At 43.0% G+C, this 23,306-nt stretch overlaps 1 protein-coding gene across 2 annotated transcripts in view; it reads right to left on the minus strand.

Moving 5' to 3' along the window:
* The window catches only part of LOC111963943 (rhotekin), a 55,701-nt gene that overhangs the window by 2,744 nt on the left and 29,651 nt on the right, over positions 1–23,306 (minus strand). Inside the window, exon 13 of one of the 2 annotated variants that reach the window (XM_023987544.2) lies at positions 19,003–19,641. The exons of the other annotated variant lie outside the window; for it this stretch is intronic. The gene's annotated coding sequence lies outside the window, so the exon portion shown is untranslated. Of the gene's footprint in view, positions 1–19,002; positions 19,642–23,306 lie in introns of those variants that run through there. 2 annotated transcript variants of the gene reach the window in all.

Consider the following 23,306-nt stretch of genomic DNA (forward strand, 5'->3'; position numbering starts at 1 on the left):
GCTATCACTACATTTTGCAACGCCATGCCATACCCTGTGGACGGCACTTAATTGGAGCCAATTTCCTCCTACAACAGGACAATGACCCAAAGCACAGCTCTAAACTATGCAATAACTATTTAGGGAAGAAGCAGTCAGCTGGTATTCTGTCTATAATGGAGTGGCCAGCACAGTCACCGGATCTCAACTCTATTGAGCTGTTGTGGGAGCAGATCCAAGCCAATCCAACTTGTGAGAGGTGCTTCAAGCAGCATGGGGTGAAATCTCTTTAATCTCTTCTTTACCTCAACAAATTGACAACTAGAATGCCAAACGTCTGCAATGCTGCAATTGCTGCAAATAGAGGATTCTTTGACGAAAGCAAAGTTTGAAGGACACAATTATTATTTAAATTAAAAATCATTATTTATAACCTTGTCAACGTCTTGACTATATTTCCGATTCATTTCGCAACTCCTTTCATGTATGTTTTCATGGAAAACAAGGACATTTCTAAGTGACCCCAAACTTTTGAACAGTAGTGAGTGTATACATACAGTGGGGAGAACAAGTATTTGATACACTGCCGATTTTGAAGGTTTTCCTACTTACAAAGCATGTAGAGGTCTGTAATTTTTATCATAGGTACACTTCAACTGTGAGAGACGGAATCTAAAACAAAAATCCAGAAAAATAATTGATGATTTTTAAGTAATTATTTTGCATTTTATTGCATGACATAAGTATTTGATACATCAGAAAAGCAGAACTTAATATTTGGTACAGAAACCTTTGTTTGCAATTACAAAGATCATACGTTTCCTGTAGTTATTGACCAGGTTTGCACACACTGCAGAGGGATTTTGGCCCACTCCTCCATACATACCTTCTCCAGATCCTTCAGGTTTCGGGCTGTCGTGGGCAATACGGACGTTCAGCTCTCCTAAAGATTTTTCTATTGGTTCAGGTCTGGAGACTGGCTAGGCCACTCCAGGACCTTGAGATGCTTCTTACGGAGCCACTCCTTAGTTGCCCTGGCTGTGTGTTTCGGGTCGTTGTCATGCTGGAAGATCCAGCCACGACCCATCTTCAATGCTCTTACTGAGGGAAGGAGGTTTTTGGCCAAGATCTCGCGATACATGGCCCCATCCATCTCCCCTCAATACGGTGCAGTCGTCCTGTCCCCTTTGCAGAAGCATCCCAAAGAATTATGTTTCCACCTCCATGCTTCACGGTTGGGAGGGTGTTCTTGGGGTTGTACTCAACCTTCTTCTTCCTCCAAACACGGCGAGTGGAGTTTAGACCAAAAAGCTCTATTTTTGTCTCATCAGACCACATGACCTCTCTCATTCCTCCTCTGGATCATCCAGATGGTCATTGGCAAACTTCAACGGGCTGGACATGCGCTGGTTGAGCAGGGGACCTTGCGTGCGCTGCAGGATTTCAATCCATGACAGCGTAGTGTGTTACTAATGGTTTTCTTTGGACTGTGGTCCCAGCTTCTTTCAGGTCATTGACCAGGTCCTGCCGTGTAGTTCTGGGCTGATCCCTCACCTTCCTTATGATCATTGATGCCCACGAGGTGAGATCTTGCATGGAGCCCAGACCGAGAGTGATTGACCGTCATCTTGAACATCTTCCATTTTCTAATAATTGCGCCAACAGTTGTTGCCTTCTCACCAAGCTGCTTGCCTATTGTCCTGTAGCCCATCCCAGCCTTGTGCAGGTCTACAATTTTATCCCTGATGTCCTTACACAGCTCTCTGGTCTTGGCCATTGTGGAGAGATTGGAGTCTGTTTGATTGAGTGTGTGTACAGGTGTCTTTTATACAGGTAACAAGTTCAAACAGGTGCAGTTAATACAGGTAATGAGTGGAGAACAGGAGGGCTTCTTAAAGAAAAACTACAAGGTCTGTGAGAGACAGAATTCTACTTGGTTGGTAGGTGATCGAAATACTTATGTCACGCAATAAAATGCAATTTAATTACTTAAAAATCATACAATGTGATTTTCTGGATTTTTGTTTTAGATTCCGTCTCTCACAGTTGAAGTGTACCTATGATAAAAATTACAGACGTCTACATGCTTTGGAAGTAGGAAAACCTTCAAAATCGGCAGTGTATCAAATACTTGTTCTCCCCACTGTATATATATAAAAAAGTACAATACTGGGCGAGTACATGGGGATCTCTGCAGATGATCTGTCTATCTCGTCAAAATCACTGATAAAGGTCCCCCTCATCCCTCTGGTGGCATGGATAACTTCATATTATGTCTCCAGAGAAACCCGAAATTCAAATAAACAAACTTTCTATCAAATTACTATTAGCAGAATGTGTTTTTGGCTGGAGTCCAAATAACCCCAAAGGACTTTAATTTTTTTAAAGTTCATATTGATACAGAAACACTAAACAATGATTAAGATTTGTTAAGAACAAGTTGATTGACAAAGTTATGAACAATTTGAAGAATTGAATCAACCACCTTTGTGCTATGATCAGAGATGTGTCTCTGGGGTCAAAATGCCCAAAGTCAGTAGAAACCATCAGGATGGTAAATAATCCAACTTTCTGCTGTTTGTTGTGTTTTGTCTGACATAGCATCTTGTGTTTACCACAGGGTCATTGTTCATGGTGAGAGGAATGCAATGGGGGTGTGGTGGTGTCCTTACCATGCTAAGAGATAGCGATTAGATGTTCTTTCCTGGTTAGATAGCCACTGTGACATCAGCATTGATGAGTGACCAATGATATTATGTGACTAACACGATATAGTCTTTGTCACACACGAATGTTGGAACCGGTTCAGGGAAAAGAACAGAAAACCGGAAGATAACTAAATTATTTCAGGAACAGAACCCAGAACCAGAACCAACACCATAGCACCCTCAAAGCTCATCACTAAGCTCGGGGGCCTGGGTCTGAACCCCGCCCTGTGCAACTGGGTCCTGGACTACCTGACGGGCCGCCCCCAGGTGATGAAGGTAGGAAAAAACACTTCCACTTTGCTGATCCTCAACACTGGGGCCCCACAAGGGTGTGTACTCAGCCCCCTCCTGCACACCTTCAACTCAATCATTAAGTTTGCAGAAAACACAACAGTAGTAGGCCTGATTACCAACAATGACAAGACAGCCTACAGGGAGAAGGTGAGGGCCCTGGGAGTGTGGTGCCAGGAAAATAACCTCTCACTCAAAGTCAACAAAATAAAGGAGCTGATCGTGGACTTCAGGAAACAGCAGATGGAGCACCCAGTTTGCCAGTTTGTCATGCATAACTAGCTAGCTACCAAAAATAGCCACTGCGGAGCTACTGCTAATCAATTAGAAAGCTAAACAAACCCCATGTTACGTTATAGGGACACATGCTAAATTGGCTAGCTAGCTAGACACTATGAAATAATAGCTAAATAGCTAGCTAGCTATTGGATTATAGATTTCAAAATTAGATTAATAATACCATTTACAGAACCAGTCACAGGTTTGGACACACCTACTCACTACAGGGTTATTCTTTAATTTTWACAATTTTTTACATTATAGAATAATAGTGGAGACATCAAAACTATGAAATAACACATGAAATCATGTAGTAACCAAAAAAGTGTTAAACAAATGAAAATATATTATATATTTGTGTCACGCCCTGGCCTTAGTTATCTTTGTTTTCTTTATTATTTTAGTTAGGTCAGGGTGTGACATGGGGGATGTTTGTGTGTTTTTGTCTAGTCGAGGGTGTTTGTAGTGTCTAGGGGGTTTTGGTAGAGTTTATGGGGTTGTGTTCAGTGTAGGTGTCTAGGTATGTCTATGGTTGCCTGAGTGGTTCTCAATCAGAGACAGCTGTCTATCGTTGTCTCTGATTGGGAGCCATATTTAAGGCAGCCATAGGCATTAGACAGGTTGTGGGTAATTGTCTATGTCTATGTTGCATGTGTGCACGTAGTTTGTATAGCTTCACGTTTGTTGTTGTTGTTTTTTGTATATTTGTAAAAGTGTTTGTTTCGTCTTCGTTATATTAAAAGAAGATGTATTCGTATCACGCTGCGCCTTGGTCCTCTATTCCACAGAAAGACGATCGTGACAATTTGAGATTCTTCAAGTAGCCACCCTTTGATGACAACTTGACATTCTCCTAACCAGCTTCATGAGGTAGTCACCTGGAATGCATTTCAATTAACAGGTGTGCTTTGTTAAAAGTTCATTTGTTTGCGTTTGAGCCAATCAGTTGTGTTGTGACAAGGTAGGGATGGTGTACATAAGATAGTCCTATTTGGTAAAAGACCAAGTCCATATTATGGCAAGAACAGCTCAAATAAGRAAAGAGAAACGACAGTCCATCATTACTTTAAGACATGAAGGTTAGTCAATCCGGAAAATTTCAAGAACTTTTAAAGTTTCTTTAAGTGCAGTTGCAAAAACCATCAAGCACTATGATGAAACTGCCTCTCATGAGGACCGCCAACGGAAAGGAAGACCCAGAGTTACTTCTGATAAGTTCATTAGTTACCTGCACCTCAGATTGAAGCCCAAATAAATGCTTCACAGAGTTCAAGTAACAGACACATCTCAACATCAACTGTTCATAGGAGACAGCGTGAATCAGGCCTTCATGGTCAAATTGCTGCAAATAAACACTTACTAAAGGAGATCATTGTAAGCATAGACATGCTTGGGCCAAGAAACACAAGCAATGGACATTAGACCGGTGGAAATCTGTCCTTTGGTCTGATGAGTCCAAATTTGAGATTTCTGGTTCCAACCGCCGCGTCTATGTGAAATGCAGAGTAGGTGAACGGAGGATCTCCACATGTGTGGTTCCCACCACGAAGCATGGAGGAGGAGGTGTGATGGTGACACTGTCTTTGCTGGTGACACTGTGATTTATATAGAATTCAAGGCACACAGCATTCTGCAGCGATACGCCATCCCATCTGGTTTGCGCTTAGTGGGACTATCATTTGTTTTTCAACAGGACAATGACCCAAAACACACCTCCAGGCTGTGTAAGGGCTATTTGACCAAGGAAAGTGATGGAGTGCTGTATCAGATGACCTGGCCTCCACAATCACCTGACCTCAACCCACCTGAGATGGTTTGGGATGAGTTGGACCACAGTGTGAAGCTAAAGCCACCAACAAGTACTCAGCATATAGGGAAGCTTCTTCAAGACTGTTGGATAAGCATTCTTCATGAAGCTGGTTGAGAGAATGTCAAGWGTGTGAAAAGCTGTCATCAAGGCAAAGGGTGGCTACTTTGAAGAATCTCAACAACAAAAAGATGTTGAACACATTTTGGGTTACTACACGATTCCATATGTGTTATTTCATAGTTTTATAATGTAGAACATTTTAAAAATAAAGAAGGTGTGTCCAAACTTTTGACCGGTACCGTACATCTAGCCAGCTGGTAATTATGAAGCTAAATCTACGTAGTTATTTTGCATCTGCATTGCCGCGACAGAGGGTAGTGCGTGTGGCCCAGTACCTTACTGGGCCCAAGCTTAAATTTTTTTATTTATTTCACCTTTATTTAACCAGGTAGGCCAGTTGAGAACAAGTTCTCATTTACAACTGCGACCTGGCCAAGARAAAGCAAAGCAGTGCGACACAAACAACAACACAGAGTTACACATGGAATAAACAAGCATACAGTCAATAACACAACAGAAAAGTATATATACAGTGTGTGCAAATGAGGTAAGATAAGGGAGGTAAGGCAATAAATAGGCCATTGAGGTGAAATAATTACAATTTGGCAATTAAACACTGGAGTGATAGATGTGCAGAAGATGAATGTGCATCCTGCCATCCAGGACCTATAAACTAGACGGTGTCAAGTCCCAAAAATTGTCAAAGACTCTAGTCACCCTAGTCATAGACTGTTCTCTCTGCTACCGCAGGGCAAGCGGTACCGGAGCGCCAAGTCTAGGACCAAAAGGCTCCTTAACAGCTTCTACCCCCAAGCCTTAAGACTGCTGAACAATTAATCAAAAGGCCACCGGACTATTTACATTGACACCCCRCCCCCTTTAATTTGTTTTTTTTACACTGGAATTTGTCTTTCAGCATAAACCTACTCTCCGCAACCAGTACAAGATGATTGAGCAGGGTTGCCAGGTTAAGCCAAAATTTCTAGACCAATGACCTCTCAAAACCAGCCCACAAGGCCAGAAAACCTAGCCACATTTRTTGGGGGCTCAGCAAGAGAACAGTTGTCACATTTATCCAATAAACCCTTTCACCAAAACGTTATCGAGTGAATTAAGAAGAATATCGGCGTAATTTCTAACAACGTAGGCAAAGAAGCTAAGTTAGGTTTCCAATCAAAATAAGAATTATTGTGAGTTTAAGAATGTCACAAGAGAAAAGATAATTAGCCCTTATTAAACTCGCCAGATAATTTTCCATCAATGCGATGTTGATTTAACTTGTTAAGACTGCTATGATTATGAAATAAGGCCCAAGGAAATGTGTTACATGGCCAATCGACCATGACTAAGGACTGTTCTTAGGACACAGTGTAAAGGCAGTCATTGTMGTTCTCCTCCTCAGACGAGGAGGAGCATGGATCGGACCAAGATGCGGATTGGTGATTAATCATACTTTTAATGAAAACAGCAAACAAGACACTACAAAACAACAAACGTGACTAACCTTCAACCGTCCTGTGTGGCCCAAACACTGACACAGGAACAAACACCCACAAAACCCCAGTGAAACCCTGGCTMCCTTAGTATGACTCTCAATCAGAGACAAACGATACACACCTGTCTCTAATTGAGAATCATACCAGGCCGAACACAAAACCCAACATAGAAATACAAAACATAGACTACCCACCCAACACTCACGCCCTGACCAATAAAGACATACAAAACAAGAGAAAACAGGTCAGGAACGTGACACACAGCCCTCAGCCATGGTAATATGGCCATAAACAACAAACCTTCTCAGGTGCCTTATTGCTATTATAAACTGGTTAGCAACCTAATTAAAACAGCAAAATAAAAAGGTTTTGTCATACCCCTGGTTAACCATGCTGATATACCATAGCTTTCAACCAATCAGCATTCAGGGCTCCAACCACTCAGTTTATAATTGTAAATAAATACCTTTTTTCTGGCAATTGTGCCGTTATTATGTGCCAGATAAGACTACAAACCTTRATAAAGTGCCTTCGGAAAGTATTCAGAACCTTTGACTTTTTCCACATCTTGTTATATTACAGGCATATTCAAACATTGATTAAATTGTATTTTTTCCTCAATCTACACACAATACCCCTTAATGACAAAGCAAAAAACGTTTTTTACATTTTACCGTTTACACAGTACTTTGTTGAAACACCATTGGCAGCGATTACATCCTCGAGTCTTCTTGGGTATGACGCTACAAGCTTGGCACAGCTGTATTTGGGGAGTTTCTCCCATTCTTCTCTGCAGATCCTCCCAAGCACTATCAGGCTAGATGAGGAGCGTTGCTGCACAGCTATTTTCAGGACTCTCCAGAGATGTTAGATTGGGTTCAAGTCCAAGCTCTGGCTGGGCCACTCAAGAACATTCAGAGACTTGTCCTGAAGCCACTCCTGCGTTGTCTTGGTTGTGTGCTTAGGGTCGTTGCCGTGTTGGAAGGTGAACCTTCACCCCAGTCCGAGGTCCTGAGTGCTCGGGAGCAGGTTTTCATCAAGGATCTCGCTGTACTTTGCTCCGTTCATCTTTGCTTCGATCCTGACTAGTCTCCCAGTCCCTGCTGCTGAAAAACATCACCACAGCATGATGCTGCCACCACCATGCTTCACCGTAGGAATTGTGCCAGGTTTCCTCCAGATGTGACGCTTGCCATTCAGGCCAAAGAGGTCAATCTTGGTTTCATCAGACCAGAGAATCTTGTTTCTCATGGTCTGAGAGTCTTTATGTGCTTTTTGGCAAATCACAGCGGGCTGTCATGTGCATGTTACTGAGGAGTGGCTTCTGTCTTGCCACTCTACCATAAAGGTCTAATTTGTGGAGTGCTGCAGAGATGGTTGTCCTTCTGGAGAAGAACTCTGGAGCACTGTCAGAGTGACCATCGGGTTCTTGGTCACCTCACCGGTCAGCTCTAGGAAGAGTCTTGGTGATTCCAAACTTCTTCCATTTAAGAATGATGGAGGCCACTGTGTTCTTGGGGACCTTCAATGCTGCAAAAATGTTTTGGTACCCTTCCCCAGATGTGCCTCGTCACAATTCTGTCTCGGATTTCTTCGACCTCATGGCTTGGTTTTTGCTATGACATGCACTGTAAATTGTGGGATCTTATATATACAGGTGTGTGCCTTTCCAAATCATGTCCAATCAATTGAATTTACCACAGATGGACTCCAATCAAGTTGTAGATCAGCTTAAGGATGATCAATGGAAACAGGATGTACCTGAGCTCAGTTTTGAGTTTCATAGCAAAGAGTCTGGAATACTTATGTAAATAAGGTATCTGTTTTTCGTTTTTATTAAATTTGCAAAAGTTTACAGAAAATTGTTTTCGCTGTGTCATTATGGGGTATTGTGTGTAGATTGCTGAGGAAATTGTTTTACCTCACGTAACAAAATGTGGAAAAAGTCAACGCGTCTGAATATTTTACGAAGGCACTGTAAGTGACTGACTTATTTGCGAGATTTACTGGTTATTTCAATAGGCATAGGCTACTGACTAAAATCTGGGTTTATAATTGCAATTCAACTTTGCCATGGTTTGCTGAGATAGATGCAGGTTGCATATAGCCCCTGATAGAACATCTCATTTCAGGAAAAGTCCACAGTGAAACTGACATTAAATATGGAGAATGATACATTTGTGGTAGAGCTGTGATTATGATCACAATTGATAACCTCCAATTTAATAATAATTGCATAACAACACAAGGCTACAACAACAAACTGAAGTTAWAGSCTYGTTATTAAATCCGTTTTCTAGCTCCAGGTAGGCTACACAAGTAGCACAACTTGKTTTGCAATGACTCCATTTCAGCATATTTATTGTATCAAATGGTCGATTACAATAGCCTYCAATGGCATTGAAATGAARAGCCTACTTGATGGCCAACAGATGCAAATGTATCATTCTCCACATTTAATGTCAGTATCATTGTGAACTTTTTCCCATAACAGAAGCACCCAAGGGAGTTCCATAACTTCCATTTCAAATGTCCACTCTCGCCGCGCTCGAGACCCAAGAACTGAGCATGTGTGAAACCCTTTGCTTGATACAGGTTTCAAAAGTCGACATTAGAATGCAGTATTTTCTTTACACTGCATTGTTGATTTAGGGCTTGTAAGTGAGCATGTGATAAATTACATTTGATTTGAAACCACCTCTGAGCGAATTTATCTAAAGCGTTCTAGTGCGCCTAAAGTTGTTTTCCAGTGCTTGTCATCATTATATCAGTTCTAGCGTGTTAATATGTTTTAAGGAAAAGGGGTGGAAATAGGTGTCTCCATAATGACAATCTAAATAGCCTACATACAACTGGTAAAAAGGTGTCAGATGTGCGTGCATGCTGCTGTCTCCATGACTCAGCTGCTCTCTTATCCAGTGCTCTCAACACACACAGCACCCATCTGGCTTTCCCCAACACCCACTCACCCACACACCCACCCACTCACTCACCCACTCAATCACTCACTCACTCACTCACTCACTCACTCACTCACTCACTCACTCACTCACTCACTCACTCACTCACTCACTCACTCAGTAACAGCCTGTTCACTGTCTGGAAATCAACAGCACCAGGACAAGGTGAAATAGAATTTAGAACATTTTCACCCGCAACATTATTTTCAAAGTAGCCTTATTAGTTGAAAAACAGCAGACATGGCAACCTTGTGATCAAGGGTGAATAAGCAACACTTCAGGTATTTTGTCTTTGTACTTTGAGCTTATTTCTTGGACTTTGGGTCAATGAATGTTATTGCTGGTATGCAAGGTTTTAATATCTTGTCTATTTTTGCCTGCCTTCCATTTATTGTCTGGAGCCTGTTTTTGTTGTGGCCAATGAGCTTCACTCAGATGGAACCAGGTTTCAGCTGCTGTGCAATGTTGACGTCCTTCCTCCCAGAGATGTGAAACCATCCCCCGGACTGGACACAACCCAGAAAACATAGATTTTTGAGAAGATCAGGACTTTTGCAATGAAAAGGCCATGGACATTGTAATAAATTCTTAAAAAATCCTACAATGTGATTTTCTGGATTTTCTTTTCTCATTTTGTCTGTCATAGTTGAAGTGTACCTATGATGAATTACAGGCCTCTCTCATCTTTTTAAGTGGGAGAACTTGCACAATTGGTGGCTGACTAAAACCTTTTTTGCCCCACTGTATATATATAAAAATTGACAGATGACGGAAGCCTGGAGGTTTTTTTCTAGGTGTGAAGATATTTCAACAAGTGAGGGCGATAACTGGCTACACTGATTACTGGAGCTTGGTTCCCAAGTCTCTAAACCATCTTTGGTATAGTGTCGCCATAATATTTGAATTGAGGAAGTGGGATCATAATCATTAGATTTTAGCGATCCGCAGAAGAAGACGTCGAAAATTACCCCCCATCCATCAGATGTGAGTTAACAGCGCACTTGCACTTGATATCCATTTTTAGGCTATGAATGAGAAAGTGAACTTGTCATTTCCGAACGTTTAGCTTAGTTGTATGCTGCTTTCCGATGTATTTGCATTGAAGGTTTGCATTAAATAGGCGCAATATTTGTTTTATGATGCATTTGGCGATGTTCAATTCATTCCCACTGTTGGATTCTAGCTTGAAATATACTTATTCATGTTACCATACAATAAGTTATTGAGTACATTACATGTACACATATTCTGTTCCATTTTCCTAAAAAGAGGGAGGCGAAGGGTGATAGCTAGTCTCTGATAAGCCAGGCCAGCTGCGGCACTAGTGACGAGCGAGCGATGCGTCTCGAGGTCAAGTCAACAGATGAAGTGAGAAGAAACCTCTGGGAGGGGGGCCAGAGGGGCCCACCACAAATACTCTCCTATTACAGTCCTATCTCACACATACACTTCCTTGCCCACGAAGGTTCTAGTATCAGGCAGGGCTATGACTAGACCAGTGAGAGGAACCAATTACGTTCCTGCCTAGCAACAGAGATGTACAGTATTGGCTGTGTAAATGTGTAAGGAGTTGACCCCGCCTATTAGAATGTTATAAATATATGTGCTTGTGTAATCATACCTCGTCTTCGCAGCTGTATGAATAAYCTTGGTTTCAGCTTTTTATAGTCGTCCATTTCTAGACGTCTCTTCATTATTTATTTTCATATGACAAGGATTAAAAAGCTTTTGCCAGTAGATTGTCTACTTGATTCATGGTGATGACTGCTAGCTAAGATTTTGAAAGTATAATGTTGACATGATCAGTCCAATCAAAGCTACTGTAGATATAACATGATTTGACGTCCTTTTATCAGTGGCCAATGAACTTAAACCTTCTTGAATGGGCACTTCTAATGTTACTCCACGGCAGCACCCAAGGGGCTTGAATTTTATAATTTTATGAGTGACAGAACACTGAGGCTATAACGGCGCAACTAGAGAACATAACCAACACCTATGCTCCATATTTTCCGCTGGCTGCCCCACCACCCCAGAAAGCACTGAGCTAGGCTGAAACACCTGCATTTTGGAGCTGCCTTACTCAAGAAAGCAAAAATGTGACTTTATTAACTCAATTACTCTTTCTTCTTTTTTACATTGTTTGCAAACTGATATGTGACACGCATTAATAATTACTGACATGGCAGATTTGGATGGGACAAAAATGACAGATGTGGTGTTTTATGCTTGTGCACATAATTACATTACCTGACCTCCCCCAGTAAAACTAATCCCATCCGAATGTAGGTGTAAATATACCTATCATTCTATATAAATTTGCCCATGATCACAGATTTGACATCTGTGGTCATAAATCCTGCCTCCTGAGACGGTGCACAATTGGCCGAGTGTCGCCCGGTTTAGGAGAGGGTTTGGCTGGCCGGGATGTCCTTGTCACATTGCACTCTAGCGACTCCTTGTGGCAGGCCGGGCGCATGCACGCTAACTCATGTCGCCAGTTGTACAGTGTTTCCTCTGACACATTGGTGCGGCTTGGCAGGGTGGTGTTTCGGAGGACGCATGGCTCTCGACCGTCGCCTCTCTCTAGTCTGTACGGGAGTTGCAGCGATGGAACAAGAACTACCATTTGGATATCATGAAATTGGGGAGAAAAAGGGGTAAAAAAATAAATAAATAAATAATAATAAATCCTGCCTCAAGATCTACCTGAAATTACATCATGTTTTAAATAAACCTGTTTCATAACCATAAGTCCCGTCCTCTCATTAATCACACTTTTTTGACAAACTATCCTAGATAGTTTGTCAAAAACTATCAAAGCAAAAAATCAAGCAAAAAAAGAAACGTCCTCTCACTTTCAACCATGTTAATGTAACCGATGTGAAATGGCTAGCTAGGTAGCGGTGGTGCGCGCTAGCAGCCTTTCAGTCGGTGACGTCACTTGCTCTGAAACCTTGAAGTAGTGGTTCCCCTTGCTCTGCAAGGGCCGCGGCCTTTGTGGAGCGATGGGTAACGATGCTTCGTGGGTGTCAGTTGTTGATGTGTGCAGAGGGTCCCTGGTTTGCGCGAGGMGACGGACTAAATGAAAACTGTTACATTTATTTTCAGCAAACTTAAAATGTGTAAATACTTATATGAACATAAGATTCAACAACTGAGACATAAACTGAACAAGTTCCACAGACATGTGACTAACAGAAATTGAATAATGTGTCCCTGAACAAAGGGGGGTTCAAAATCAAAAGTAGTCAGTATCTGGTGTGGCCACCAGCTGCATTAAGTACTGCAGTGCATCTCCTTTTCATGGACTGCATCAGATTTGCCAGTTCTTGCTGTGAGATGTTACCCCACTCTTCCACCAAGGCACCTGCAAGTTCCCGGACATATCTGGGGGGAATGGCCCTAGCCCTCATGCTCCGATCCCAGACGTGCTCAATGGGATTGAGATCCAGGCTCTTCGCTGGCCATGGCAGAACACTGACATTCCTCTTGCAGGAAATCTCGCACAGAACGACCAGTATGGCTGGTGGCATTGTCATGCTGGAGGGTCATGTCAGGATGAGCCTGCAGGAAGTGTACCACATGAGGGAGGATGTCGTCTTCCCTGTAATGCACAGCGTTGAGATTGCCTGCAATGACAATATAACTTCACAGATCTTTGGGGAAGGTGTGTAAGAAAACAAGACAAAACAAATGGAAAATTGAAAGTGGATCGACAATGGCAAGAAGACCGGCCACTCGTGACAGTAGTACCRCCCCCCCCTTGACGCGACACCGGCCTCGGGGACAACCCGGGGGGCGAGGTGCAGGGCGATCCGGACGGAGACGGCTTCTTTTTGGAGAAGGCGAGAGCCAAATCGGCATATTCGGGGGGAATGCGCACGGTGGAAACCTGGTCTGGACTTTCCACCATAGTAACACCTACGGAAACCCCTAAACACCTCCCCGAGCACTCTCGCGACAACCCCGTGAGAGCCCTCCGTAGCCATGGAACAGTGAGCACAACCTAACCAGGGTAGCCCTAGTACGACGGGAAACGCAGGAGAGTCAATGAGAAAGAGACTGATTCTCTCCGTGTGACCCCCCTGCGTCACCATGCCCAGAGGAGCGGTGGCCTCCCTAATCAACCCTGACCCTAATGGTCAGCTATCTAAGGCTTGAACTGGAAAGGGCGTAGCCACAGGAACGATGGGGATCCCTAAACTATGGGCAAATGATCTGTCAATAAAATTACCAGCTGCTCCTGAATCGACGAGCGCCTTATGCTGGGAATGCGGGGAAAACTCAGGAAAAGTGACAAACAAAAAGATGTGTGCATCAGAGGGCTCTGGGTGAGAATGGTGCCTTCTCACCTGGGGTGACGCCAGAGTGCCCTGCCTGCTGCCTCGACCCCCAGAGGAAACAACCCGGCACCGGCCGGCAGTGTGACCTCTGCGGCCACAGATGGTGCACGAGACAGAACCTCCTCTGGTCTCCCTGAGCGCAGCACCTCCCAACTCCATGGGCATCGGAGCGGTGGTGCTGGGGGATGGAACCAGCAGACCTCGATCTGGACGTCTGCGGGTAGCCAACAGGTTATCCAGCCGAATGGACAGGTCCACCAGCTGGTCGAAGGTAAGGGTGGTGTCCCTGCAGGCCAACTCTCGATGGACGTCCTCGCGCAAACTGCAGCGATAGTGGTTGATCAGGGCCCTGGCGTTCCATTCCGCTCCAGAGGCCAAGGTCCAAAAGCCCAAAGCAAACACTTGTGCGCTCCTCGTCCCCTGCCGCGGTGGAAAAGATGTTCACCCACCGCTCTCCCTCGGGCGGGTGGTCGAAGACGCACGGAAATGACGGGTGAACTCCTCAAAGTGGTCCAGCACCGCATCTCCTTTAACCCACACGGCGTTGGCCCACTCCAGGGCTTTCCCCGAGAGGCATGAGACGAGGGAGGACACCCTCTCACGGCCCAAAGGAACCGGATGGACGGTTTCCAGGTATAAATCCAACTGCAGCTGGAAACCCTGGCAGCGGGCAGCCGTCCCATCGTACTCCCCGGGGAGGGTGAGACGAATCCCACTGGAACCGGGTGCAGGGGGAGTGAGTAGTGGAGGCCCCTGTTGTGCTGGGGTAGGCGCTGGAGAAACTCCCTGTCTCTCCCAGCGGTCCATGATTTGAACAATGCGGTCCATGGTGGCGCCGAGATGGTGGATCATCGCCTCTTGCTCCAGGACACGCTCCTCGACCCCTATACCAGGGGCACCTGCGGTGGCAGGTGGTGTCAGACGCAGGAGAGCAGAMATAGGTAATAGCCGGAGCAGTTTAATTACAAAAACCACGGCAATACAAAAAGAACCTACATGGGTACAAAACCCGACGCGCACCAGTAACATAGTGTACAAGCACTTACAAACAAACAATTCCACACAATTACATGGGGGGGAACAGCGGGTTAAATACAAAACAATTAATGATGGAAATGGAAACCAGGTGTGTAAAAAAACAAGACAAAACATAACCTTTCAGGTTATGTCGATATAGGACTCGTTTTACTGTGGATATAGTCACTTTTGTACCTGTTTCCTGCATCTTCACAAGGTCATTTGCTGTTGTTCTGGGATTGATTTGCACTTTTCGCATCAAAGTACGTTCATCTCTAGGAGACAGAACGCATCTCCTTCCTGAGCGAAGTGACAGCTGCATGGTCCCATGGTGTTTATACTTGCGTACTATTGTTTGTACAGATGAACGTCGTACCTTCAGGCGTTTGGAAATTGCTCCCAAGGATGAATCAGACTTGTGGAGGTCTACAATATTTTTTCTGAGGTCTTGGCTGATTTCTTTTGATTTTCCCATGATGTCAAGCAAAGAGGCACTGAGCTTGAAGGTAGGCCTTGAAATGCATCCACAGGTACACCTCAAATTGACTCAAATTATGTCAATTAGCCTATCAGAAGCTTCTAAAGCCATGACATCATTTTCTGGAATTTTCCAAGCTGTTTAAAGGCACAGTCAACTTAGTGTATGTAAACTTCTGACCCAATGGAATTGTGATACAGTGTATTATAAGTGAAATAATCTGTCTGTAAACAATCGTTGGAATAATTACTTGTGTCATGCACAAAGTAAATGTCCTAACCAGCTTGCAAAAACTAGTTAACAAGAAATTTGTGGAGTGGTTGAAAAACGAGTTTTAATGACTCCAACCTAAGTGTATGTAAACTTCCGACTTCAACTGTACATGTGTAGTTGTGCATGCACACACAAACAAGTGTGTAGCCTTATTACTGGAAGGAAGGTCTAGGCACATAACATCATCATTGCCAGTAAGTTTTACTGAGCAATACCACCAAACAGCATCACAGATCTACACACAGTCCTCTGACTGCAAGAAGACAGAGCGGTTTATAGTCAATCCCATGTCTATCCATATTAATCATGCTGTCATATTAAGGTACACCAGTTTCAGATATCAAACATTGTGAAAATTCCAGCCCATGTCACCCAGCTCCTCCGCCCACTCCACTGGCTTCCAGTCGAAGCTCGCATCCACTGCAAGACCATGGTACTTGCCTACGGAGCAGCAAGAGGAACTGCCCCTCCCTACCTTCTGGCTATACTCACACACTACACCCCAACCCGAGCACTCTGTTCTGCCACCTCTGGTTTCCACCCCTATGGGAGGGCAGCTCCTGCTCAGCCCAGTCCAAGCTCTTCGCTGCCCTAGCACCCCAATGGTGGAACCAGCTTCCCCCTGAAGCTAGGACAGTAGAGTCCCTGCCCAGCTTAAGAAAACATCTGAAACCTTAACTATGCAAAGACTATTTTAAATAATCCCACAGCCCCCCCCAGGACTTTACAGTTTTAGCAGGAATAACTGGTTAACCTGCCTCCTAGAACACTTATGCCAACCATATGAACACACTCCCGAGCAACTGACATACACGCAATGTTAGATTATAGACATTCTTGAAAGCCGGGACAAAAACCACATTTCCCKATAATATAAACAAAATGTGAAATATTTGCATTTTATTTATTGATATTTTTATTGACCAAAGTATCAGCTACCACATGTAAAGGAGCAACAAGTTAATAAAAAAAAAGCTTTACATTAAAATGAACTTAACTGGAATTATGTCAACTCTGTAAGACTCGATAAAAGGGATTTCGATGTATTGTCCAACAAGTGTTTAAAGGCCTTGCTTGTTTAATTCGAACACAATGTTCAAATATGTAAAGCAAATCTCCAAATTTCTCTCTCTTTAAAAAACAAATGACTATATAATGCTCCAGCGCAAATTTCGTAACCACTATGATACCACTAACAACAGGTACAGTGCTTTCGGAAAGTACCCAGACCCCTTCAATTGTTCCACATTTTGTTATGTTACAGCCTTCTTCTAAAATGGACACAAATAAATAAATAATATATTTACATTTAACATTTACATTTAAGTCATTTAGCAGACGCTCTTATCCAGAGCGACTTACAAATTGGAAAGTTCATACATATTCATCCTGGTCCCCCCGTGGGTAATGAACCCACAACCCTGGCGTTGCAAGCGCCATGCTCTACCAACTGAGCCACACGGGATATATCTACACACAATACCCCATAATGACAAAGCAAAAACAGGTTTTTAGAAATGTTTTCATATATTCAGACCRTTTACTCAGTACTTTGTTGAAGCACCTTTGGCAGCAATTACAGCCTTAATTCTTCTTGGGTATGACATTACAAGCTTGGCACACCTGTATTTGGGGAGTTTCTCCCATTCTTCTCTGCAGATCCTCTCAAGCTCTGTCAGGTTGGATGGGGAGCGTCTCMCCAGAGATGTTCGATTGGGTTCAAGTCCGGGCTCTGGCCGGACCACTCAAGGACATTCGGAGACTTGTCCCAAAGCCACTCTTGCATTGTCTTGGCTGTGTGCTTAGGGTCATTGTCCTGTTGGAAGGTGAATCTTAGTGCCAGTCAGGTCCTGAGCAGGTTTTCATCAAGGATCTGTGTACTTTGCTCCGTTCATCTTTCCCTCGATCCTGAAAAACATGCCCACAACATAATGCTGCCATTACCATGTTTCACCGTAGTGATGGTATTGGCCAGGTGATGAGTGGTGCCTGGTTTCCTCCAGACGTGACACTTGGCATTCAGGCCAAAGAGTTCAATCTTGTTTCTCATGTTCAGAGTCCTTTAGGTGCCTTTTGGCAAACTCCAAGCAGGCTGTCTTGTGCCTTTTACTGAGGAGTGGCTTCTATCTGGCCACACTACTATAAAGGCCTGATTGGTGGAGCACTGCAGAGATGGTTGTCCTTCTGGAAGGCTCTCCCACCTGGAAGGCTCTGTCAGAGTGACCATCGGGTTCTTGGTCACCTCCCTGACCAAGACCCTTTTCCCCCGATTGCTCAATTTGGCCGGACGGCCAGCAGTAGGAAGTCTCTTGGTGGCTCCAAACTTCTAACAATTAAGAATGATACAGGGCAATGTGTTCTTCGGGACCTTCAATGCTGCAGACATTTTTTGGTACCATCCCCCAGATCTGTGCCTCGACACAATCCTGTCTCGGAGCTGTACGGAAAAAGTGAAGGGGTCTGAATACTTTCCGATTGCACTGTATATAGCAAAGAGTATCCCTAGGTCTAGCACAGTAAATACTTTAAAGATCCAATGCAGCCTTTTTATCCTCAGTATCAAATAATTTCCAGGTAACAATGAAGTACATTAGTGATTATTTTCAATTAAAATTGTCAACAATTTTAAAAAAAATTGCTTTTCTCCGGCAAGACTGTCTGGGAGTGTTCTGAGTGAGTAGGAGAAAACTGAATATTTGCTGTTATTGGCAGAGAGGTTTGGAACTCTTTCTTATTAGCCTATTAACGTCACCAGGCAGGCCAAAACTCCATCCCACCACAGGTTGAAATTTCAGGCGGTCTTTTCAGACAGCTCTTACACTAAAAGGGCATTATCATTTTCACAATTCCACAGTATTATTTCAACCTCATAGTTATGAATTACAGTACCAGTCAAGTTTGGACACACCTACTCATTCCAGGGTTTTTCTGTATTTTGATTATTTTCTACATTGTAGAATAATAGTGAAGATATCAAAACCATGAAATAACACATACGGAATCATGTAGTAACCAAAAAAGTGTTAAACACTTCTAAATATATTTTATATTTGAGATTCTTCAAAGTCGTCACCCTTTGCCTTGATGACAGCTTTGCACACTCTTGTCCAAACTTTTGACTGGTACTGTATATATAAAGCACATGAAAATCATGTTTTGACTGCAATGGTCCTTAATTAGTTTATGCATGAACTGCAGAACAGTGAATATTGACAACAATTTGGGTAGCCATCAATGACAGAGTTGACACGCCACTGAAGGAGATGACAGTTCATGACAACAATCATGACCGAAAGACATACAAATAAAGGATTTTAGGTTTTTATTGTCATCCTCAAGTTTGAGTTACATTCTCCGCATTGCAATCATATTGATTATCTTGTCCTGAATTTTTGTGTCCGAAACAAAACGGTCTCATTTAAATAGGAAGAGAGAAGGCTAAAGAATGAAAGTAAGACTAAGTACCAAAATCATACCAACATATTTTTACCCTTTAAAATCAATTAACTGCATTTAAGAGCCGATTGGGTTTGGACTTTGGACAAGTAAAGAGAAGAGCCAAGTARCCTATAAAACATTGAGTCTGGACTAGAAAAGGTCAAGGCTGCATTACCAGAATAACTCAAGAGTGTGGAATGCTACAATTAGCAAAAGTATGTGATTGCAGCCCTCAATTTGTGGCATTCCTGTATGTGTTCCTGGAGAGCAGTGGCTAGCTCTTGTGGCTGTTTCGTGCTATTATAGGACAGGGATAGGTAGAGTACAGAGACACTGTGTCATGGGAGAGGAGTGTCACTGCACGTCACTCCCAAGAGCAGGAGTACAATTGGGGGTTGGGGGGGTGCTGTAGTTTGGTAAGAGGTGGATACTGTCCTGGATGATGCAGTTGCCTGATGTTGGTCCCCTTGACAGGGACAACCTGGCATTCATGGAGGGTCCTTCAACTATACCGGTACCACAGGAATTAATATATAGAGATAGAGAGAGAGAGAGAGAAAGAGAGAGACAACGAGAAAGACATCCGTTATACCAACAAATGATCAAAATCCTGTTATTCTACTCCATTTAATGTGTAACAGTACGGTTATACCATCGAGAAGAACTATTGGCTGGCCAACTGATTCATCTAGCTGCACGTGCCAAAGGGGACCTGTGAAGGGTCTTCACAGAGAGTCAGGGCTGGTGCCAGAACAAATCAGTTGCACGGGCATTTGACATCGATAGGGGGGACAATTTATATTCACGGGTCCGCCTATGTGTGCACATTGCCATACTTTTTGGGCCCAGACAGAATCAGARACATGGGCGCTGTTTTGTTCGCTCAGATGCTTTATCAGAGATTGATGCGTCTTTCTGTCGGTGCGCATCTCGGACAAATAAATTATCAATATTAAAATATTTTATTTGGACAGGCAGGAGGTATGGTAGGGCGGGCCAGTACCCCCAAGTCCCACCCATAACGCCAGCCCTGTGGAGAGTACAGATTCATGCTTTATCACAATAGCAGGTGCAGCTCTGAGGGTGGCTGCACGCCAATATTCAATTACATGTAAGAAAGAATAACACAAACAGAAGGCTAAACATCTCTGTCTGATGTTAAACTCTTGAACGTTACTTCAAAATTTAAATTTAGTAGACTAGTAAAGCTGCATAGTTCTAGAAAGTTTTGGATTTGATACATTTCTCCCCTTTCTGGTAAAAATAGTTATACATTGCTGAGGTGTACTTCCCTTTTGAGGACACAAGCTCAAATACATAGTTCAAATATTATGATWTTWTTTTTTWTTTTTTTAAACATACAGAAACTATTCCTACCGCTTGACGTGTTCCACATTTTGTTGTGTTACAGCCTGAATTCAAAATGTATCAAATCGATTTTTTCTCACCCAAATGTAATAAAAATTAAATACAGAAATATCTAATTTCCATAAGTATTCACACCCCTGAGTCAATACTTTGTAGAAGCACCTTTGGCAGCGATTGCAGCTGTGAGTCTTTCTGGGTAAGTCTCTAAGAGCTTTCCACAAGTGGATTGTGCAACATTTGCCCATTATTCTTTTCAGAATTCTTCAAGCTCTGTCAAATTGGTTGTTGATCATTGCTAGAAAACCATTTTTATGTCTTTCCAGAGATGTTCAAGTAGATTTAAGTCAAAACTGTAACTCGGCCACTCAGGAACATTCAATGTCGTCTTGGTAAGCAACTCTAGTGTAGATTTAGCATTGTGTTTTAAGTTATTGTCCTGCTGAAAAGTGAATTCATCTCCCAGTGTCTGGTGGKAAGCAGACAACTCTGTTTTCCTCTAGGATTTTGCCTGTGCTTAGCTCTATTCCGTTTCTTTTTTATCTTGAAAAACTCCCCAGTCCTCAACGATTATAAGCATATATAACAGTTTACTTTTAGTCCGTCCCCTCGACCCGGGCGTGAACCAGGGACCCTCTGCACACATCAACAACAGTCACCCACGAAGCATCGTTACCCATCGCTCCACAAAAGCCGCGGCCCTTGCAGAGCAAGGGGAACCACTACTTCAAGGTCTCAAAGCGAGTGACATCACCGATTGAAATGCTATTAGCGCGCACCACCGCTAACTAGCTAGCCATTTCACATCGGTTACACATACCCATAACACGATGCAGCCACCACTATGTTTGAAAATTTGGAGAGCGGTACCCAGTAATGTGTTTTATTGGATTTGCCCCAAACCTAACACTTTATATTCAGGACCAAAAAATAATTGCTTTGCCACATTTTTGCAGTATTACTTTAGTTCCTTGTTGCAAGCAGGATGCATGTTTGGAATATTATTATTCTGTACAGGCTTCGTTCTTTTCACTCTGTCAATTAGGTTAGTATTGTGGAGTACCTGCAATGTTGTTGATCCATCGTAAGTTTTCTCCAATCACAGCCACTAAACTCTAACTGTTTTAAAGTCACCATTGGCTTCATTGTGAAATCCCTGAGCGGTTTCCTTCCTCTCCGGCAACTGAGTTAGGAAGGATGCCTGTATCTTTGTAGTGACTGTGTGTATTGATACCCTATCCAAAGTGTAATTAATAACTTCACCATACTCAAAAGGATATTTAATGTATGCTTTTTAAATGTTTTACCCATCTACCAATAGGTGCCCTTTGCGAGACATTGGAAAACCTCCCTTGTCTTTGTGGTTGAATCTGTTTCTGAAATTCAGTGCTCGCCTGAGGGACCTTGAGATGAGGTAGTCATTAAAAAATTATGTTAAAGACTATTATTGAACACAGAGCGAGTCCATGCAACTTATTATTTGAGTTGGCAAGCACATTTTTACTCCTGAACTTATTTAGGCTTGCCATAACAATGGGGTTAAATACTTATTGACTGAAGGCATTTCAGCTTTTCAGTTTTAATTCATTTGTAAAACAAATTCTAAAAACATAATTCCACTTTGACATTATGGGGTTTTGTGTGTAGGCTAGTGACAAAAACATCTACATTTGATCAATTTTAAATTCAGGCTGTAACACAACAAAATGTGGAAAAAGTCAAGMGGTGGGAATAATTTCTGAAGGCACTGTATATGAAAGTGAAAGTGGTGGTGTTTCAATTCTACAAAATGATTTWGTATTTCTTCATGTTGAGAGCTCTAAATCCAGCTGAGAATATCACAGCAATCTCAAAAATGCCCCAACTCCAAAAACACTCCATACGCCCACAAGCATGCACTCACCCAACTCCCCACTCTGCCCAACACATACCTCGCCAAACGGCTTCATGGGAACGTTGCGCAACACAACTGCTAACACACACAGTGGAGTACCTGTCTAAGATTTCAGATCAGCAGCATTCTTTTGACTCCCCCAGTTACAGTGATTACTGATGTTGAGAAACAGCCAACATGCCAAGCAACCTGCCAGATAGGCAGGGTAGACGGCACATCTCAGGGGTAATGTGAGGGACAAGGTAGTACATAAATAATCAGATGACAGACAAGTAAAACAAAGCTCAGAACTATAGTTAATGTGATTCGATCAGGATTAAGGAATTAAGAAGTGTATTGACTCCAATATTTGTATATGTTCATTTGAATCCATCACAACAATAAGGTACCATATGACACTGTTGAAATCCATGATGCAATATAAAGAACGCACAGCCTACACACAGCCATCCATTGTCGGGTACAACAATGGTCTCGTATGCACTACATCAACTCCTGTATAACACGCCAACGCAACAGACGCTATGACTATGACGTAATTAAGACTTGGTAACCATTTTGACCCAACCCTAGCTTTTCTCTATAAACATCCATCAGCTACCCATCAGTGAGATATTTGGAGCGTTTGGCACATTGACTTGGATTATGCCCTGGCTTAATTAGTGTTTACCATGACTGAGTCAGTCAAACACTCTGCCAACCAGAACAGTTGACGTTTGATGTTGTACATAGTCTCCCAGGGACAGTGTGTCTCGGGTTTGTTTACCGTAGAGCTATTTGTTATGGTTCCTGTCAGATGACTGTAGGAAACCACAGCTGCTACTGACCTGACCTGGTTCAATGCGGGTCAAAAGTGTGCGCCAGTTTACGGGCCAKTGTTCTACACCAACTGATTCAGCTGATCAACTGATC

The sequence above is a fragment of the Salvelinus sp. IW2-2015 genome, linkage group LG5, assembly GCF_002910315.2.
Source record: "Salvelinus sp. IW2-2015 linkage group LG5, ASM291031v2, whole genome shotgun sequence".
NCBI lineage: Eukaryota > Metazoa > Chordata > Actinopteri > Salmoniformes > Salmonidae > Salvelinus > Salvelinus sp. IW2-2015.